The following is a 20,025-nucleotide window of genomic DNA, read 5'->3' on the forward strand; positions in this document are numbered from 1 at the left end:
ATTCTAGTTTATTACTGAGAAAATTTTCAAAAAATGTGAAAAAAAAAAAACAGTACCCAAGAGGGTTTAACCCCTTAACCCCTTAAGGACTCAGGGTTTTTCCGTTTTTGCACTTTCGTTTTTTCCTCCTTACCTTTTAAAAATCATAACCCTTTCAATTTTCCACCTAAAAATCCATATTATGGTTTATTTTTTGCGTCGCCAATTCTACTTTGCAGTGACATTAGTCATTTTACCCAAAAATGCACGTCGAAACGGAAAAAAAAATCATTGTGCGACAAAATCGGAAAAAAAAACGCCATTTTGTAATTTTTGGGGGCTTCCGTTTCTACGCAGTGCATATTTCGGTAAAAATTACACCTTATCATTATTCTGTAGGTCCATACGGTTAAAATATAAAAGAGCAAAAGGTGAGAGACTATCCGATGGCGCCTTCCTGAATGATTCCAAATTGCCGTGAGTTTAAACAAGGCAATTTTATTTGAAATAGTGCAACATAAAAGTTTCGAATCCGGACCGGATTCTTCGTCAGGCAGAATGATTCACAAAGAAAATGCGCCAAGATTTAAATGTCCAAGTCCCACAACTACCGCCGGGTCATAGGGCGAAAAAATTTATTTTTATAATTGTCATACGGTTAAAATGATACCCTACTTATATAGGTTTGATTTTGTCGCACTTCTGGAAAAAATCATAACTACATGCAGGAAAATTTATACGTTTAAAAATGTCATATTCTGACCCCTATAACTTTTTTATTTTTCCATGTACAGGGCGGTATGAGGACTCATTTTTTGCGCTGTGATCTGAAGTTTTTATTGGTATGATTTTTGTTTTGATTGGACTTTTTGATCACTTTTTATTCATTTTTTTAATGGTATAAAAAGTGACCAAAATTTTTTGGACTTTGGAATTTTTTTGCGCATACGCCATTGACCGTGCGGTTTAATTAATGATATATTTTTATAGGTCGGACATTTACGCATGCGGCGATACCACATATGTTTATTTTTTTTTTTTCACTGTTTTATTTTTTTTATGGGAAAAGGGGGGTGATTCAAACTTTTATTAGGGAAGGGGTTAAATGACCTTTATTAACACTTTTTTTTTACATTTTTTTTGCAGTGTTATAGGTCCCATAGGGACCTATAACACTGCACACACTGATCTCCTATGCTGATCACTGGCGTGTATTAACACGCCTGTGATCAGCATTATCGGCGCTTGACTGCTCCTGCCTGGATCTCAGGCACGGAGCAGTCATCCGTCGATCGGACACCGAGGAGGCAGGTAAGGGCCCTCCCAGTGTCCAGTCAGCTGTTCGGGACGCCGCGATTTCACCGCGGCGGTCCCGAACAGCCCGACTGAGCAGCCGGGTCACTTTCAGTTTCACTTTAGAAGCGGCGGTCAGCTTTGACCGCCACTTCTAAAGGATTAATCACAACTTAGATTAGAAAAATCTGGCCGGCACTGCCAAGCTTCCCGTGACTCCTATGTGAACCAGGTCAGTCTAATAACAGTTAGTGGTGCTCAATTCCTTATGAAAACGAAGAGTATCCAGAATCCAAATATACAAAGAAAGGAGGAATGGCACTCACCGCTTACTGTAATTTCTTATCTTTTATTCTTCATAAAGTGCAGGTGCTTTAAAAAGGCATTTCACCCAGCCGGGTGTGGACGCCAGTGCGCGTGCTACAGGTAACAATTGTTTCGCTCTGGCTTGAGCTTCAACAGACCTTCCCTTTCCCATGCTCCTTCATTCCTTATAACACGTCATGAAGGATCCACGGGGCGGGGATTACAAGCACAATAGGTTAAAAACAGTGCAAAGTGCAAAAAACACATACAGTTAAAACCAAAAACTAAGTAACTACAAAAATAATCCTAAATCAATCCTGTCATTTAATCCTCCTAACTCTTGTGCACCAGTTTTCAAAATCCACTTTGCTTCGATCTCACGGAGGATTTTTTCATTATCTTTACCTTGAGTACAAATTAACCTTTTAATTCCCATAAATTTCAGAACGCTTGCATCTCCATTGTGTGCCGAATTAATATGTTCTGTTAATCTTGGGGAACCTTTTCCTGATTTTATTGACCTGGTATGTTCCCGAAAACGTGTATTTAGTGCACGAATATTGCTTCCTATATAAAATCTCCCGCAGGTGCAAATTAATGCATACACTGCAAAGGAGGTTTTACAACAAATAAATTCGGTAATGTTTTTTGTTTGGCCACCAATGGAGATGCATTTTCCTGGTTGGAAATATGCGCACCAATTGCATCGTCCACACCTATGATTCCCGACTACTGCGTTTTTTTCTAACCATGTTTTGTTACTTTCCTTTTCTTTATATTTACTACGTACTAATTCATCTTTTAGATTTTTTGTACGTTTAAAAGTAACTATTGGTTTATTTTTTCTGACATTCCCTATAAGAGGGTCTCTCTCAATCAAATGCCAATTGGAAAAAATAGCACTTTTTATTATTTCTGCTACTGGACTATATTTAAAGGAGAAGCAGAACCTGTCATTTTCGGGATTTTTAATTTTTCGTTTATTAGTTTTTTTATGGAGTAGAGTTTTTCTATCTAATTTTCTAGCTCTAATTAATGCTTCAGTCAACACGGTCTGAGGGTATCCCCTTAACAAAAAGCGCTTAGTTAGGGTCTCGGCTTGTTGCTCAAATGTTTCATCCGAGCTGTTAATCCTCTTTAATCGTAGATATTGGCTGTATGGAATTGCGTTCCTGGTATGGGTTGGGTGATAGCTCTGGTAATGTAAATACGAATTTGACGCTGTTTCCTTTCTATAACCTTCTGTTTCCAGAGTACCATTTTTTGCTATCACACGTACATCCAGGAACTCCAATTCCTCTTTACTCCATTTACATGTGAAGAACATGTTCATGTCATTGTTATTTAACAAGGACATGAACCCTTTGAAATCCTCCACAGACCCGTTCCAAAGTAGGAAAACATCATCTACAAAACGAAAATAACAACGTATAAACTTAAGAAATGGGTTTCTCAAACAAAAAACATATTTTTCCTCAAAATGGGCAAGAAAAAGGTTGGCCAGGGTACATGCTACCGGGGTCCCCATCGCGGTCCCCCGGTTTTGGCTGTACCACTGGCTACCAAACTTAAATACATTATTACCCAAAATAAATGAAAGAGATTCTCCAACAAATTTAATATAGGCTTCACTTTTTCCTGCTTTTCCCAAGATTTCCTCAATGCACTGGACGGCCAACCCCTGGGGGATCCTAGTGTAAAGACTCTCCACATCTATGGATACTATTAGAAAATCATCCTGCCAGGGGATGCCATCCAGAGCAGTGAGGAAATCATTGGTGTCTTTTACGAGGGAGGGAACATTCTGTAATAAAGGTCTAAGTACCCAGTCCATATATTTCGATAGGGACTCCGTTAGAGACCCCACCCCGGAGACAATCGGTCTCCCGGGTGGGGTCTCCAATGTTTTATGTATTTTCGGCAAGAAGTACCAGTTGGCCTCTTTTGGTGTTTCGGGAAACAACCGTTTTGCCAAATTCTCAGAGAGAATTCCCATTTCTACCTGTTTTCTTAGGAAAGACTGTAATTTGGATGTCAGTGTTTTCATGGGATTTTTTTCTAATTTCGTATAGGTGGTCGGATCATTTAATTGGCGCAATGCCTCTTTTACATAATAATCTCTAGATAATATCACTGCATTACCCCCCTTATCTGCCTTCTTTATAATTATTTCATCATGATTCTTTAGCCATTTCAAGGCATCTAATTCTTCTTTGGCAAGATTGGGGGGGACGCAGGGATAAATTAGAGCTCGTACTTCGGCTAATACTTTCTGTTGGAAAATATCAATGTTCCCTCCAGGAGTCAACTGGGGTGAGAACCTTGACTTATTTCCACCTCTAAATTCTGCAATCTCAATAATATCGGTCTCTTCTTTATCTAGAATATTTGATTCTTCACCCATTAAATCTAGAAGTACTCTAAGACCTTCCTTTTCTGTATCGTTTATCTCTCCCATAATACTAAAGCCCAAAGGGCCTATCACAGTTGGTACCTCTCCCTCCCTCCTTTTTTCCTCTTTTTCTACTTTATTTTTATCTGAAAAAAATCTCTTTAAGTTTAATTTTCGTACACTTCTGAACAGGTCAATTTCAAAATCTTCAAAATCAAATTTTTCTGTCAAACAAAAATTTAAGCCTTTTTTAAGTAGGGATTCAACTCCGGATTTCAATGCAATACCAGACAGGTTTATTACGCTTGCAGCGTCTTTTAAGGTAGAATCAGAGTTCTTGTCCATAAGTCCGGGACCAAGATCTCCATTTTCTAGTCCTGCTGCCAGGAGACCCACTTCCTTTTGTGTTTCAAGGAGCTTTTTCTTTTTCCTTCCTCCTCTCCGTATCCTTCTTTTTTCTTTTGTGTATTTTTCTCTGCTTCCCCGTTTTTTGATGGACCTTGGGGTTTATTCACATTATCTTCTCTCTGTATCCTTTTATTTTCCGAATCTTCTGAACTACTTGAGTCAGATTTGGTAGTCCAGGTGTCAGAGAATTTTTTATTTTTATTTTTATTTCCTTTCTTTTTATAGAAGTTTCTACCTCCTTTTTTTGCATTTTCATTTCTTTTTTGAAAAATATTGCCACTTTCGTAATCTTCACGGTCGCGCAAAAATTTATCCCTTTTTGTATCCTTTATTATCTTTTGTAGATTTATTAATCTTTTTTCCAATTTTTTCATAAAGTCATTATAGGTTTGTTCAGACACACGTTTTTTAAGTTCCAACTTGGCTGCTTTTAATTCAGATGTTACTTGATTGTATTCTTCAGTGTTTCTTTCTAACACTAGATTTAGCATGCCAAGGGAATAAGATTTATGCAGTTCTGTCCATTTCGACATAAAAGTGGGATCATTTGCAAATTGGGACGCTTCCTTATAACCTCTAAGTCCTCTTGGGACCCTTTCTCAATCCTGATATGATTCCAGGGAATTTATAGTCCAAAAGAGGCGCGTCTCTTTTTCTGCAAGGTTTGAGATTTTATACTCAAGTGTTTTGGTGCTCATGAATTGACATGGATCTTTAGTGTTACAGAGTTTAAAAAACGCACTGGCGTCCTGCCTACCTGCTCGCAGTGATGACTCTGGTTCTTCTTTATCCTGCACCGGCAATGCAGTTTCCATTTCCATTCTCAAGTGAACAGTAAGTCACGGTTTCTATTGAAATAACAAGCTTTCTCAGGCGTGCTCAGGTCAAGAGGGAGCAAAAGTTCTGATAATCACAACTTAGATTAGAAAAAGCTGGCCGGCACTGCCAAGCTTCCCGTGACTCCTATGTGAACCAGGTCAGTCTCATAACAGTTAGTGGTGCTCAATTCCTTATGAAAATGAAGAGTATCCAGAATCCAAATATACAAAGAAAGGAGGAATGGCACTCACCGCTTACTGTAATTTCTTATCTTTTATTCTTCAAATTCGTATTTACATTACCAGAGCTATCACCCAACCCATACCAGGAACGCAATTCCATACAGCCAATATCTACGATTAAAGAGGATTAACAGCTCGGATGAAACATTTGAGCAACAAGCCGAGACCCTAACTAAGCGCTTTTTGTTAAGGGGATACCCTCAGACCGTGTTGACTGAAGCATTAATTAGAGCTAGAAAATTAGATAGAAAAACTCTACTCCATAAAAAAACTAATAAACGAAAAATTAAAAATCCCGAAAATGACAGGTTCTGCTTCTCCTTTAAATATAGTCCAGTAGCAGAAATAATAAAAAGTGCTATTTTTTCCAATTGGCATTTGATTGAGAGAGACCCTCTTATAGGGAATGTCAGAAAAAATAAACCAATAGTTACTTTTAAACGTACAAAAAATCTAAAAGATGAATTAGTACGTAGTAAATATAAAGAAAAGGAAAGTAACAAAACATGGTTAGAAAAAAACGCAGTAGTCGGGAATCATAGGTGTGGACGATGCAATTGGTGCGCATATTTCCAACCAGGAAAATGCATCTCCATTGGTGGCCAAACAAAAAACATTACCGAATTTATTTGATGTAAAACCTCCTTTGCAGTGTATGCATTAATTTGCACCTGCGGGAGATTTTATATAGGAAGCACTATTCGTGCACTAAATACACGTTTTCGGGAACATACCTGGTCAATAAAATCAGGAAAAGGTTCCCCAAGATTAATAGAACATATTAATTCGGCACACAATGGAGATGCAAGCGTTCTGAAATTTATGGGAATTAAAAGGTTAATTTGTACTCAAGGTAAAGATAATGAAAAAATCCTCCGTGAGATCGAAGCAAAGTGGATTTTGAAAACTGGTGCACAAGAGTTAGGAGGATTAAATGACAGGATTGATTTAGGATTATTTTTGTAGTTACTTAGTTTTTGGTTTTAACTGTATGTGTTTTTTGCACTTTGCACTGTTTTTAACCTATTGTGCTTGTAATCCCCGCCCCGTGGATCCTTCATGACGTGTTATAAGGAATGAAGGAGCATGGGAAAGGGAAGGTCTGTTGAAGCTCAAGCCAGAGCGAAACAATTGTTACCTGTAGCACGCGCACTGGCGTCCACACCCGGCTGGGTGAAATGCCTTTTTAAAGCACCTGCACTTTATGAAGAATAAAAGATAAGAAATTACAGTAAGCGGTGAGTGCCATTCCTCCTTTCTTTGTATATTTGGATTCTAAAGGATTAATACCGCACATCGCCGCGATCGGCGATGTGTGGTATTAACCGCGGGTCCCGGCCGTTGATGAGCGCCGGGACCGACGCGATATGATGCAGGATCGCGGCGTGATCCCGCTTCATATCGCGGGAGCCGGCGCAGGACGTAAATATACGTCCTGCGTCGTTAAGGACTGAGCGATTTCACGTTTTTTGCATTTTCGTTTTTTCCTCCTTGCCTTTAAAAAATCATAACCCTTTCAATTTTGCACCTAAAAATCTGTATTATGACTTATTTTATGCGCCACCAATTCAACCTTACTGTGAAATTAGTCATTTTACCAAAAAATCCATGGCGAAACGGAAATAAAATTCATTGTGCGACAAACTTGAAGTAAAAATGCCATTTTGTAAATTTTTGGGGCTTCCGTTTCTACACAGTACATTTTTCAGTAAAAATGACACCTTCTTTTTATTCTCTAGGTCCATATGGTTACAATGATACCGTACTTCTATAGGTTTGATTTTGCATTACTTCAGAAAAAAATCATAAATACAGTAACCCCCCGACCTACAATGGCCCCGACATATGATAAAATCGACATACGATGGCCTCTCAGAGGCCATCGCATGTCGATGTCAGCATCGACATACGATGCTTTTATATGTCGGGGCCATCGCATTAACTGCTATCCGACAGCGCAAAATGCTTAAGCTGCTGTCGGATAGCAGTTTAAGCATCCCTAGCAGGTTCGCTCAACTATTCCCGCTGCTCCGGGTCCACTTTGCGATCCTCCGGTGTCTTGCGCATCTTCTCCAGGGTCCGGGCCTCGCTTTCCGGCATCGTTATTACGTCACTACGCACGCCGCGCCGGCGCAGCAGCGTAATAACCTCACCAGAAAGCGAGGCCCGGACCCTGCAGAAGATGCGGAAGAAGCTGGAGGATCGCGAAGAAGACACCGGAGCAGCGGGACAGCATCGGGAGCCCCTGGGACAGCATCGGGAGCGGTGAGGACCTGGTCCGGAGCGGCGGGGACAGGTGAGTACAGCTACCTATACTTTAAATTGCACGGATCCCTCAACATACGATGGATTCGACAAACGTTGGGTCGTTTGGAACGAATTACCATCGTATGTTGAGGGACCACTGTACATGCAGGAAAATGTATACCTTTAAAATTGTCATTTTCTGAGCACTATAACTTTTTTTATATTTCTGTGTTCAGGGTGCTATGTGGGCTCATTTTTTGTGCCATGATCTGGAGTTTTTAGTGGTACCATTTTTGTTCTGATCAGAATTTGTTGATAACTTTTTTATGGTATAAAAAGTGATAAAAAATGCGCTATTTTGGACTTTGGAATTTTTTTTGCGTGTACGCCATTGAACGAACGGTTTAAAAAGTGGTACATTTTTATAACTCGGACATTTCCGCATGCGGTGATACCACATATGTTTATTTTTATTTACACTGTTTTATTTTGTTACTAGGAAATGCCGGGTGATTTAAACTTTTAATTCAGAATGAAATACCTGAAAGGGTTAACTTTTTTTTTTTTTTTTTAGTTTTTTTTTTGCGAGCTCATAGCTCCTATAGCGACCTATGAGCTTGCAATGGCTGATTTCATACACAGATTATTGCCTTGCCGTTGCATGGCAACAAGCTGTGTAATCGGCGGTTGATTGCTCCAGCCTGTAACTCCAGCATGGAGCAATCAATCGGAGCCCGGATGCCGCCGGAGGAAGGTAGGGACCTTCTTCTCTCCGGGTAGCTGATCGGGGCATCGCGATTTTATCGCGATGACCCCGATCAGCCCGACTTTGCAGCCGGGAAGTATTTACTTTCACTTTCGATTCGGCGCATCGGAAGGGTTAATAGCGCGTGGCCGAACGATCGCGGCCGCGCGCTATTAGCCGCGGGTCCCGGCTGTGAATAGGCGCTGGGACCATCCCGCTATGATGCGGAGTCCCGCCGGGACCCCGCGTTATAGACAGGGACCGGACTTAGTACGTACTCATACGTCCTAAGTCCTTAAGGGGTTAATAACCCCATACATTGCACCATAAATGTTGAAATTTTAATTAAGCATGTATGTATCTATTTCACAAATCCTAAAATTAAAAGCCCAAGCCCAGAAGCATCATGAAGGCAAGTAGTTCCTCAAAGACACAGGAGCAGTCATGAGTAGGCATCAGCAGTACCCAAGAGGCTTTCATAACCCCTTACATAGCACGATCAATCGCGAGATCGAGCAATAACAGGTGTGTGATGCCCTCAGATGTCCGGGGCTGCACGTGCGCTACACTGAACGGACCAGCGTGTGTCTATCCTTCACAGACAAGTGCGGGTAACCCGCTCAACCCAGTTCTTGATAGGGATCGGCAATTATTTGCCATGAAAGAAGAATTCCAACTAAGTGCGGGTCATAAGCTCGGGTTCATTAAGTCCCTGCCCTTTGTACACACGGCCTGTCTCTACTACCGATTGGATGGTTTAGTGAGGTGCTCGCATCGGCCCCGGCGGGGTAGGCGATGGCCCTGGCAGAGCTCCGAGAATTTAAAGATCATTGTTGAAATTAGCATTAAGCATGTATTAGCTACTGCTACACTTCCAAAAATTAAAGGCCCAAGGTCAGAAGCATCAGTGAGGCAAGAAGTTCCTGAAAGACACAGGATGAGTCAGGAGCAAGCATTCGCAGTAGCCAAGAGGGTTTCATGACCCCTTTCATTTAAAGATCAATGTTGAAATTTGCATTAAGCATATATTTACCTACTGCTAAACATCCAAAAATTAAAGGCCCAAGGCCAGAAGCGTCAGTGAGGCAAGTAGTTCCTGAAAGACACAGCATGTGTCAGGAGCAGGCCTTCGCAGTACCAAAGAGGGTTTCATAACCATAATTGGGAAGTGTTGGTGTAGCAGCATGGTCAATCTACTCTGAGGCATCTGGCATTGGTGGCTGGAAATCCTGGCTGATCCATCCCTGATTCATCTTGACAAACGTCAGTCTCTCCACATTTTCTGGCTGCTCCTGCTCCTCCTCTCGTGTCCGATGGCTAGAAACACTGGCCATCTCATCCAACCTAAACTTTGCTCCACTCTGCCCCTCATCCTCCTCCAGTTCAACCCCCACAGGGCTCATGTAGCCTTGAGATGTAGGCACAACGTCTCCATTACCGTGACCAGCCATGGTTTCAATCATTTGTTGTAGGAAATGTAGGAGTAGAATTACGTCGTTCATGTCGTACTACAGGCGACTTACAAATAATGTGGCTTTCTCAAAGGGCCTCAGCAAACGGCAGGTGTCACGTATGAGCTGCCACTGGTTCACATTGAAGTTACACAGGGGAGTACTCCTATCTGCTTGGATCATCAAGAAATCGGTGCTGGCTTTTCTTTGTTTGTATAGTCTGTCCAACATATGGAGGGTGGAATTCCAACGTGTCAACGTCACAAATAGGACTATGTTGTGGGATATCGTTCTGACGCTGCAGCTCAAGGAAGGTGTGCTTGGCGGTGTACGAGTGGCTGAAGTACATGCACAGTTTACTTGCCATTTTCAGGATGTTTTGCAAATGGGGTGAAGACTTGAGGAAGTGCTTGACAACCAGATTCAACACGTGTGTCATGCAGGGCGCATTTTTCACACTTCCTTGTCGCAACCGTTGTCGGTCACCATGGTTCCCACTTCCAGATTTCATGGAGTAAGCCATACTCTGATTTCTTTACGAATGAATTTTAGCAGTTCCTTCTCGCCAATACAAACCATGTGAAGAACAGCTTGACGCCGCCGTGCCCTACACACATGGTATGATGAAGGGCCACCGAGATTTCTACGTGCAGTGGAGGCGGAGGACACGGTGGAGGATGAGGAGGCGGAGTCGCACACTGACACAGGACCAACTGCCTGAGAGCGTGGAGGAGGAAGCAGTGTGACCTGTCCAAGTTGCTGTTGTGGCTGTGCAGGAGCCACATTTACCCAGTGGGCCGTAAAAAGACAAGTATTGTCCCTGCCCGTAGTTACAGTTCCACACGTCGGCGCTGCCGTGCACTTTTGAACACACCGACAGGCTCAAGGACTGGCCTTCCTTCTCTTGTACAAACTTATGCAGGGCTGGTACTGCCTTCTTCGCAAAGAAATAACGCCTTGGGACTCTCCACCTCGGCTCGGCACAATCCATCAATTCTCTGAAAGGTGCAGAGTCCACCACTTGAAAAGGGAGGGACTGCAGCACCAGCAACTTGGACAGGAGCACATTCAACTTCTGTGCCATTGGATGAGTGGGCGCATACTGTTGTCTCATGGACATGGCTTCCCCGAAGGATTGTTGGCGGAATGGCTGACTAAAAGCGGGAGAAGCAGGAGCATCTGGAGCGACAGAAGGAGGGTTTGACACACAGTTCCCTTTGGCTGAGGTGCTGGAGCCTTGGCTGGATGAAGGAGGGAGCGGATGGCCACTGGGTGATGCAGCAGGCTGGACCATTACATCGGAGCCACGGTTCTCCCAGGCTGCTTTATGGTGGCGAAGCATGTGTTGATGAACGGCCGTGGTGCCGACATTGGGATCCTGGCCACGCTTCACCTTCTGCCGACATATCTTGCATGTGGCTATGTGAACCTCCTCCGGATGCCTGATGAAAAACTGCCACACCGCCGAGTAGCTGATTTTCCCACTTACAGTCTGCACTAGTTGACTGCTACTGGCACCGTCTCCAGGAACCCCTGTTCCACTACCACCCGGAAAGGTAGGCTGCCGCGAAGCAGGTGGTCTCCCCCAGGCACGTATGGCCATGTTGACTGCCAACCGTGCTACCGCCTTGCTGGCTCAGCTGCTGTCTCAAAGGCAACCTGCAACTCTCTTCTCCTTATGATGATGAAGCCCCTTCTGCACCCGGCTCCCAATTGCAATCGGCTTCATCATCATCAACAGGTGTCTGCATGTCAATGATGTCCTCCTCAGGTTCCCCAACAGTGTCTGCTTCAGGAACCTGAACCCTGGCAACACTGCCTCCCACGTCACTCTCCGCATCACTACTTGGCCGCCTAGCGGAGGAAGCGGGGCATGTCTCCTCCCCTTCTTGGCTGGCCAGTAGCTGCTGACTGTCCTCTATTAGATCGTCCTCAGTGAATAGTGGAGCTGAACCCACAGCATAAGATACTTCTCTAGGAGAGGGAACAGCATAGAACAAAGGCAATGGGAGCACAGGGACTGGCTAATAACGGGAGCTCAGGCCTCTCGCTGCGACTCCTGCTGCCACTCGCCCCTAGTCTGCTGCCAACTCTGTCTGAAGTATTTAGGCCTCTGCCACTCCTCTGTGCACGTCCTGGCACTTCTCTGCCTGACATACTTAGTGCGTATATGAGGGTATAACAATACGCTTCACTACTCTTTAAACAGTATTTGTCTAGAACAGCAGCAGGTGATTACTTTTGGCTGTCCTTTCACAGTATGTAGGCCCTTGACAGATTAACAGGTAAAAAAATGGTACACTATTTGGATGTACGTATGCGGTACGCACTGATGAGGGCAGAAAAAAGTGCTACAATGAGCCTAAAAACTCTGTAATTTTTGTAAAACACCAACCGGTGAGTACTATGGTTTGGACTTTCACAGTATGTAGGCCCTTGACAGATTAACAGGTACAAAATGGTACACTACTTGGATGTACGTATACGGTATGCACTGATGAGGACAGAAAATTGCGCAACAATACGCAGAAAAAGTTTGTATTTTTGTAAAACACCAGCAGGTGATTACTTTTGCCAGGACTTTCCCTGTATCTAGACTTGTTACAGATACAAAATAGTAGACTGCTTTGATGTAGGTATGTGGTATGCACGTATGAGGGCAGACAAATGCACTACAGTCCACTGAAAAAAACGTATTTGTGAATAGCACCACAAAAAAGAAACACAAAAAAAACAGGGATTAAACCCTAAATTGCACTCTGTCACAGGGTGTTAAGAATGGTGTGCACTGGCTTTTATACAGTCTACACACAATTCTAAGCAGCAGATGATTGGCTATGGGACAAAAGACAAAAGACAGTGATCGAGTCACCACAAAAATTACCTTCCACTCCTTCAGACCAATTTTGGTCTGCAGATGACTCAGTTTCAAAATTGGCACATGGACTTACTAAACCTAAAAAAAAAATCAGGCAAATCGACTCTCAAGAGACGTATTCAATCTGCCGACCATTTTCCTCAAAAAAGGGATAAACCATCCCTTAAAAGAGAAAGGTCAAGACAATTATTTGGGCTCTCAACCGTCGAGCAGCCATCAGACTAACGTGGCTAACCCCCACACTAGACCCTCTACCCGTGAGGAGATGGATATAAATCGGGTTAAGACCTCTAAGAGAACAAAGCCTGACTCTTACGTAGAAAATCATAATTCCTCTTCAGCGGAATCGGATGATTCTGATCGTGAAGAGGAGGATAATTATGAAACGGTCTCTGATAATAGTGACGGAGAGACCCAAAATCAGGCAACTGAGGAATATATTTTACTAGACACTTCAGGAACCCCATTTTTCGACCCATCTCTCATTAAACATCCCCACTCTGGGGAATGGGTCCCAGGTTCCCTGGTGTCTCAGTACATGTCCATCCGCAAAGCGCTAGACAGGTCTAGCCGTAATAAGTTATGGGCCGAATGCCCTAGACCATCTTTACCAGATCAACTATGCATTACACCTGAGTTAGATCCCATATTAATAAAATACCTGTTAAAGTCCGGTAAAAACTCCAAAAAAGGCTTGTATCGTGCCTTTAAGTTGATACAAGACAAACTTTTGGACACTATTGGCCCTCTGGGTAGGCTTATGGACCTAGTAGAGGAATCCTCAGCTGCCGGAATTCCTCTTAATATAGACACAGTTAAAGGTTGGCTCCAAAGGGCATTTTGTTTGTTGGGCAATACTAATTCTGCCATATGCACAGAACGCAAACGCTCTATTTTGATGCGTCTAGACCCCCAGTTATCCCACCTAGCATCTAACGAATATGAGATATCTAAAGAGGGATTACTATTTGGAGAGGCCTTCCTTAAAGAAATTAATAAATATGTCAATCTGTTTACCTCACTTGACAAAGCTCAGACATCCCTTAAAAAAGTCTTTACTCCCAAGGTTTTTGTCAAGGCTGGGAAAGGAAAGGGGCGCTTTCCCAGCCGAGGATTCAACAATAATAAACAACAATATAGAGCCCCTACACAATCAGATAGACCCACTTTTTCTCCACCAGCAATCCCTACCATTCCCTTCTTCCCTTACCGAGGCGGCCCATGGAGGGCTCGAGGACATCGAGGATTTCCATGTACCAGAAACCCTACAGGTAAGCTCCCCACCTTTTTCCCACCTTCCACTAGGAGGAAGGATCATGCATTTTTTCCAAAATTGGAACATGATCACCTCAGATTCTTGGATCTTAAACACTGTATTGGGTTTCCAAATAGAGTTTTTAACCCTTCCTATTCAGATAATACTTCCACATCCTATCCAATTCTCATTAACAGACCAGAGCCTAATCCACTCAGAGATTCAAGATCTTATATAAAAAAAACGCCATAACAGAGGTCCCTCTATCAGCTCAGGGATTCATCAGCAACATCTTTATAGTAAAAAAGAAAGACGGGGGTTACAGACCTGTGATCAATCTAAAACTATTGAACAACTTCTTAATTTACCGTCATTTCAAGATGGAAGGTATTCATCTATTAAGAGATCTACTACTCCAGAACGACTGGCTGGTGAAAATAGATCTCAAGGATGCTTACTTGACAGTCCAGATCCATCAAGCTTCACAACCATATCTCCAATTCATGTGGGAGGGTCGAAAATGGCAATTCACATGCCTTCCGTTTGGCCTTTCTTCAGCACCTTGGTGTTTCACCAAGTTGCTCAAACCAGTCACAGCTCTCCTTCGCAGTCGAGGAGTTCGTCTAATAATATACTTGGACGATATCCTCATTATGGCAAAATCCCCAAAACTAGCGAATCTCCACATGAATTGGACAATATCATTATTGACTCGTCTAGGATTCCTTATCAATTTCAAAAAATCCATAATACATCCATCTTAAGAGTTGGAGTTCTTGGGATTTCTTATAAATACCAAAACGGCCTATCTCAGTCTTCCTTCCAGGAGACTCAGTACAATCCGAAAAGAAATTCGACACGTTCTCAACAGAGATCGAATTTCTCTCCGGACTATCGCCAGAATAGTGGGTCTCTTGTCCGCTTCAATACAAGCGATATTTCCAGCTCCTTTACACTACAGGGCCCTTCAGAGATAAAAAATACAACACCTGAAAGAGGGGTTAGGATATTCAGACCAGATTACCCTCTCCCTGGAAGCAAAAGAGGAGCTCCTCTGGTGGCTTCAACACATTCAAATCTGGAACGGAAAGATTATATTCAACTCCAATCCAGATCTAGTCTTGGAATCAGACGCAAGTCTTTTAGGATGGGGTGCAAGATTCAATTCCCTCTCTACGGGAGGAAAATGGTCCTCTTCCGAATCCTCCTTACACATCAATTGTTTGGAGCTTCTGGCAGGATTCTTTGCACTCAAGAGTTTTGCCAAAGATTTTCATCATGGATGTATTCTTTTACGCATGGACAACATTTCAGCTGCCCAATACATAAACCATCTGGGAGGGATGAAGTCCAAACCTCTTGCCAATATTGCCAAAGAATTATGGCATTTCTGTTTGAACAGACATATAATACTAAAAGCGGAAAACATCCCAGGAATATCCAATGAAATTGCAGATTGGAACTCCAGACACTTAAAAGACTACAACGACTGAAAACTAGATCCAGTAATATTTCAACAAATCAATGCTTTCTGGGGTCCAATAGTATTAGACATGTTCGCATCACGTTTAAACCACCAAACTCCCCAGTTTTACAGCTGGCACCCGGATCCAGAAGTGATAGCCATCGATGCATTTCTCCAACTCTGGCCTCGGGGGAAACTTTATGCGTTCCCCCCATTCAAGATGATACCCAGAGTTTTACTTCAGACCTCAATCCAACAATCGACATTAGTCTTGATCACTCCGTGGTGGCCAACCCAACCGTGGTTCCCACAAATTCTTCAGATGGTCATAGACTTTCCACATGTAATACCATCCTATCCGTCTCTTCTCCAAGACAGCTTAGGGAACTCTCACCCACTAATTCTTGCAGACCAGCTTTCTCTGATTGTCAGGTTAATATTAGGTCAACAGAATTTAGTGAAAACCTTTCACAATTATCTAAAGACATCCTTTCCAACGCTTGGGCTCCAGGCACCAAGTCGGCTTATAGATCAGCCTGGAAACTTTGGATTCATTGGTGCACACAACGGGATTTGGATCCCGTTCAAGCACCTCTCTCTGCCATTCTGAATTTTCTTTCTTCATCCTTCGATTCAGGTAAGGCATATCGTACAATCAACTTAAACAGATCAGCTATATCTGCTAATCATAATCTCATAGATTCTGTTCCGGTAGGAAGACATCCCCTCATATGTAAATTACTTAAAGGTATTTGTTTCCGTAGACCCCCTCGTCCTAAATATCAATCTACCTGGGACGTATCTATCCTACTAAATATGTTTTTATCTTGGGAAGATAATGAATCACTATCTCTTAAACATTTATCATATAAACTTACAGTTTTAATATGTCTCATTTCTGTGAAAAGAGTTTCAGACGTGAAAGCTCTAGATATATCTCAAAGACATTATCTTCCCCAAGGAGTACAATTTTCTATACATAGAAGAACTAAGACTAACATTCACTCAGTTTTCTATCCTTGATTCCCTCACCAAGAAAAGTTATGTGTGGTAAGATGTTTACGCACAAATGAAAACCGTACAGAACCTATCAGACCTTTTCCTCCATCTCAACTATTGATTTCCTTCTGCAAACCTCACTTACCTGTATCCTCAGCCACTTTAGCCAGATGGGTAAAACTGACTATGAACATAGCAGGAATTGACACATCACAATTCGGAGCTCATTCCACTAGAGGAATGATCCAACTAGGTGGCTCATTGGCTGACATATTGAAGGCAGCCAATTGGTCTTCAGAATCGACATTTAAATCCTTTTTATTTTAGACCAGATCCACACATTTCTACCGTACTAACTGTTTGAATAAGTTATATATCTTTAAATGTATAAGCTTTAAAATAGCATAATATGAGCGTCCTGTATTGTTATAAAATTCAAGATTTTCCTACCCTTAGTGACGGAAAATATAGATTTTATTAAAGACAGGACGCAAATATTATCCCACCCTGTACCCAACCCACTATACAATTGTCAATATATGTTTATCCTTCACAGCATACTGAAGATCTTCCTTAAAGACACAGATGCTCCGATCGACGGGTCAAAACCAACATCTACCAGACGACTCTAGAATTTCTTTTGGTTTTTTGTTCCTACGAGGACAGAATCCGGGTTCAAGGACATGTTCTAGTTGTTTATAATCTATTGCTTCGCCACAAGAAAGAGGAAGCTACTCAGGACACAGGGACTTATATCATATAGGAGCACAGCTGATTGGTTCTCCAGTGGTACCAGCATATTTGATTCACCATGTTTTTTCAAGTTTTTTCGTTTACACATGTTAACTATTTGGCTGCTGTTTGTCAGTAAAAGAAAGATAAGCATAATATTCGCGTCCTGTCTTTAATAAAATCTATATTTTCCGTCACTAAGGGTAGGAAAATCTTGAATTATATAGGGCTGTGACATCACAGGGGTCAATGAATGCTGATAGGTTGCATCTCGCATGTGATTCAGGGTCATCCCGCCTACTTCCCTTCCCGCCATACGTTTTCGCCCTCCCATAATCCCCTGCCCCATGTACTCACATGTGGATCCTCCCTTTTAGGTCTCCTTTAGCCGGGAACGCTGTAAAATGGAATTTATTGAAGCGATTTGCACGATAGAATCGCGGCGATATTCACATTCGTTGTGAATCGAATATTTCATGAAATTCGTAACGAATTTGGGTTTGTCGGCTTCGATTCGCTCATCTCTACCTGAAAGAAAAGGACTGAAAATTACTAGATATAACGTATTGATAAATCGTACCAAATGTTGATTGCAAAGAACACCCATGTAGTAATGGAGTAAAAGCTACCGTGTGATTGACATGAGAGTGCCATACTAAGAACATATGAGTGAGCATGTAAACGATTGTCTTTGAAGAGTGCCAAAAGAGAATATACATGTATATAAATCCCAATTTTGTTTTTTGTTAACATATGTCTTCAGAGCAATACCTCAGTCAAAAACATATCAGTAATAATAATTGCAAGTAATTTCCACCTGAATGTGTGTCAGGTATGATGGGCAAGTCACTTATACTATAACTACGTAAACAGTATTGCTCTGAAGACGTGTCAGTTACAATATGATGCAAGTAATTTGCGTAATGGAACTTGACATCCTTGCCTTCTATAGTATCCATCCGTATACTAGAAAGCACAAAGATTGCAGGTGCAATGCTCAAATCCTCTGCAACCATACATGCGATTGGAGCACGTGAAGTGAAAGCTACAGGCACACAGGGTGGACTCACACAGGGTGGACTCACACAAGGTGGACTCACACAAGGTGGACTCACCTCCTGGACTGCTGGCCCAGAATCCACTGGATTTTTTTTAATTACTGTTATTCATTTAATTGTTATTATAGTTATTCTTATCACTATTATTATTGTTAACATATTATGCGTATGACTGCGATATTGTTCTGAAGGGTGTCAGTAACAATGCAGCAAGTAACTTCCATCTGAATGTGAGTCAGGTATGGGCAAGTCACTTATACTATAAATACGCAACGGTATTGCTCTGAAGACGTGCAGTAGCAATAGATGCAAGTAACTTCCATCTGAAAACGTGTCAGGTATGATGGGCAAGTCACTTATGCTATATAATTTTCAGCCCAGTTGATTTATTTTTTTTGCTCCACAAATCTTCTGCTGCTCAGAATTGTGTGACAGAGTGCAATTTAGGGTTTAATCCCTGGAATTTTTTTTTTTGTGGTGCTGCACTGTTGGGTCCTGCTGCTGTTCAGAAATACGTAATTGTTCAGTGGGCTGTAGTGCATTTGTACCATTTTGTACCTGTTAATCTGTCAAGGGGCTACATACTGTGCAAGTCCAAACAATAGTATTCACCAGCTTTTAAAAAAAAAACATTTTAAATAGAGTTTTTTCTGCCTATAGTTGCGCATATTACTGCCCTCATCAGTGCATACCGCATATGCACATCCAAGTATTGTACCATTTAGTACCTGTTAATCGGTCAAGGACCTACATACTGTGAAAGGACAGCCATAAGTAATCACCTGCTGCTGTTCTAGACAAATCCTGTTTAAAGAGTAGTGTAGCTCCGCTAGGCGGCCAAGTAGTGATGCGGAGTGTGACGTGGGAGGCGGTGTTGCAAGTGTTCAGCGTCCTGAAGCAGACACTGTTGGGGAACCTGAGGAGGACATCAGTGACATGCACACACCTGTTGATGATGATGAAGCCGATCGCAATTGGGAGCCGGGTGCAGAAGGGGCTTCATCATCATCACTAGAAGAGAGTTGCAGGTTGCCCTTGAGGCAGTAAGGAGGTAGCACAGTTGGCAGTCAGCATGGTGGCAGTAGTGGAAATTCAGGAGCCAAACGTGCCCGGGGGAGACCACCTGCTTCGCGGCAGCCTACCTTTCCGAGAGGTAGTGGAACAGGGGTTCCTGGAGACGGCGCCAGTAGCAGTCAATTAGTGTGGACTGCGGGTGGGAAAATCAGCTTCTCGGCGGTGTGGAAATTTTTCATCAGGCATCCGGAGGAGGTTCACGTAGCCACATGCAAGATCTGTCGGCAGAAGGTGAAGCATGGCCAGGGTCCCAATGTGGGCACCACGGCCCTGCGTCAACACATTCTTCGCCACCATAAAGCGGCCTGGGAGAACCGTGGCTCCGATGTAGTGGTCCAGCCTGCTGCATCACCCAGTGGCCATCCGCTCCCTCCTTCATCCAGCCAAGGCTCCACCACCTCAGCTGAAAGGAGCTGTGTGTCAAACCCTCTTTCTGTCGCTCCTGCTTCTCCCGCTTTTAGTCAGCTATTCCGCCAACAATCCATCGGCGAAGCCATGTCCAAGAGACAACAGTATGCGCCCAAACATCCAATGGCGCAGAAGTTGAATGTGCTCCTATTCAAGTTGCTGGTGTTGCAGTCCCTCCCTTTTCGAGTGGTGGACTCTGCACCTTTCAGAGAATTGATGGCTTGTGCCGAGCCAAGGTGGACAGTCCCAAGCCGTCATTTCTTTGCGAAGAAGG

The 20,025-nt window shown here is 42.7% G+C and overlaps 1 protein-coding gene across 4 annotated transcripts in view; it reads right to left on the reverse strand.

The window, feature by feature from the left end:
- The window catches only part of PDIK1L (PDLIM1 interacting kinase 1 like), a 77,459-nt gene that overhangs the window by 39,325 nt on the left and 18,109 nt on the right, over nt 1-20,025 (reverse strand). The window contains exon 2 of one of the 4 annotated variants that reach the window (XM_056557472.1): nt 17,569-17,739. The exons of 2 other annotated variants lie outside the window; for them this stretch is intronic. The gene's annotated coding sequence lies outside the window, so the exon portion shown is untranslated. Of the gene's footprint in view, nt 1-17,568; nt 17,778-20,025 lie in introns of those variants that run through there. One more of the 4 variants, XM_056557473.1, reaches the window with a different exon arrangement.

Source organism: Hyla sarda, chromosome 2 (genome assembly GCF_029499605.1).
Source record: "Hyla sarda isolate aHylSar1 chromosome 2, aHylSar1.hap1, whole genome shotgun sequence".
Lineage (NCBI taxonomy): Eukaryota > Metazoa > Chordata > Amphibia > Anura > Hylidae > Hyla > Hyla sarda.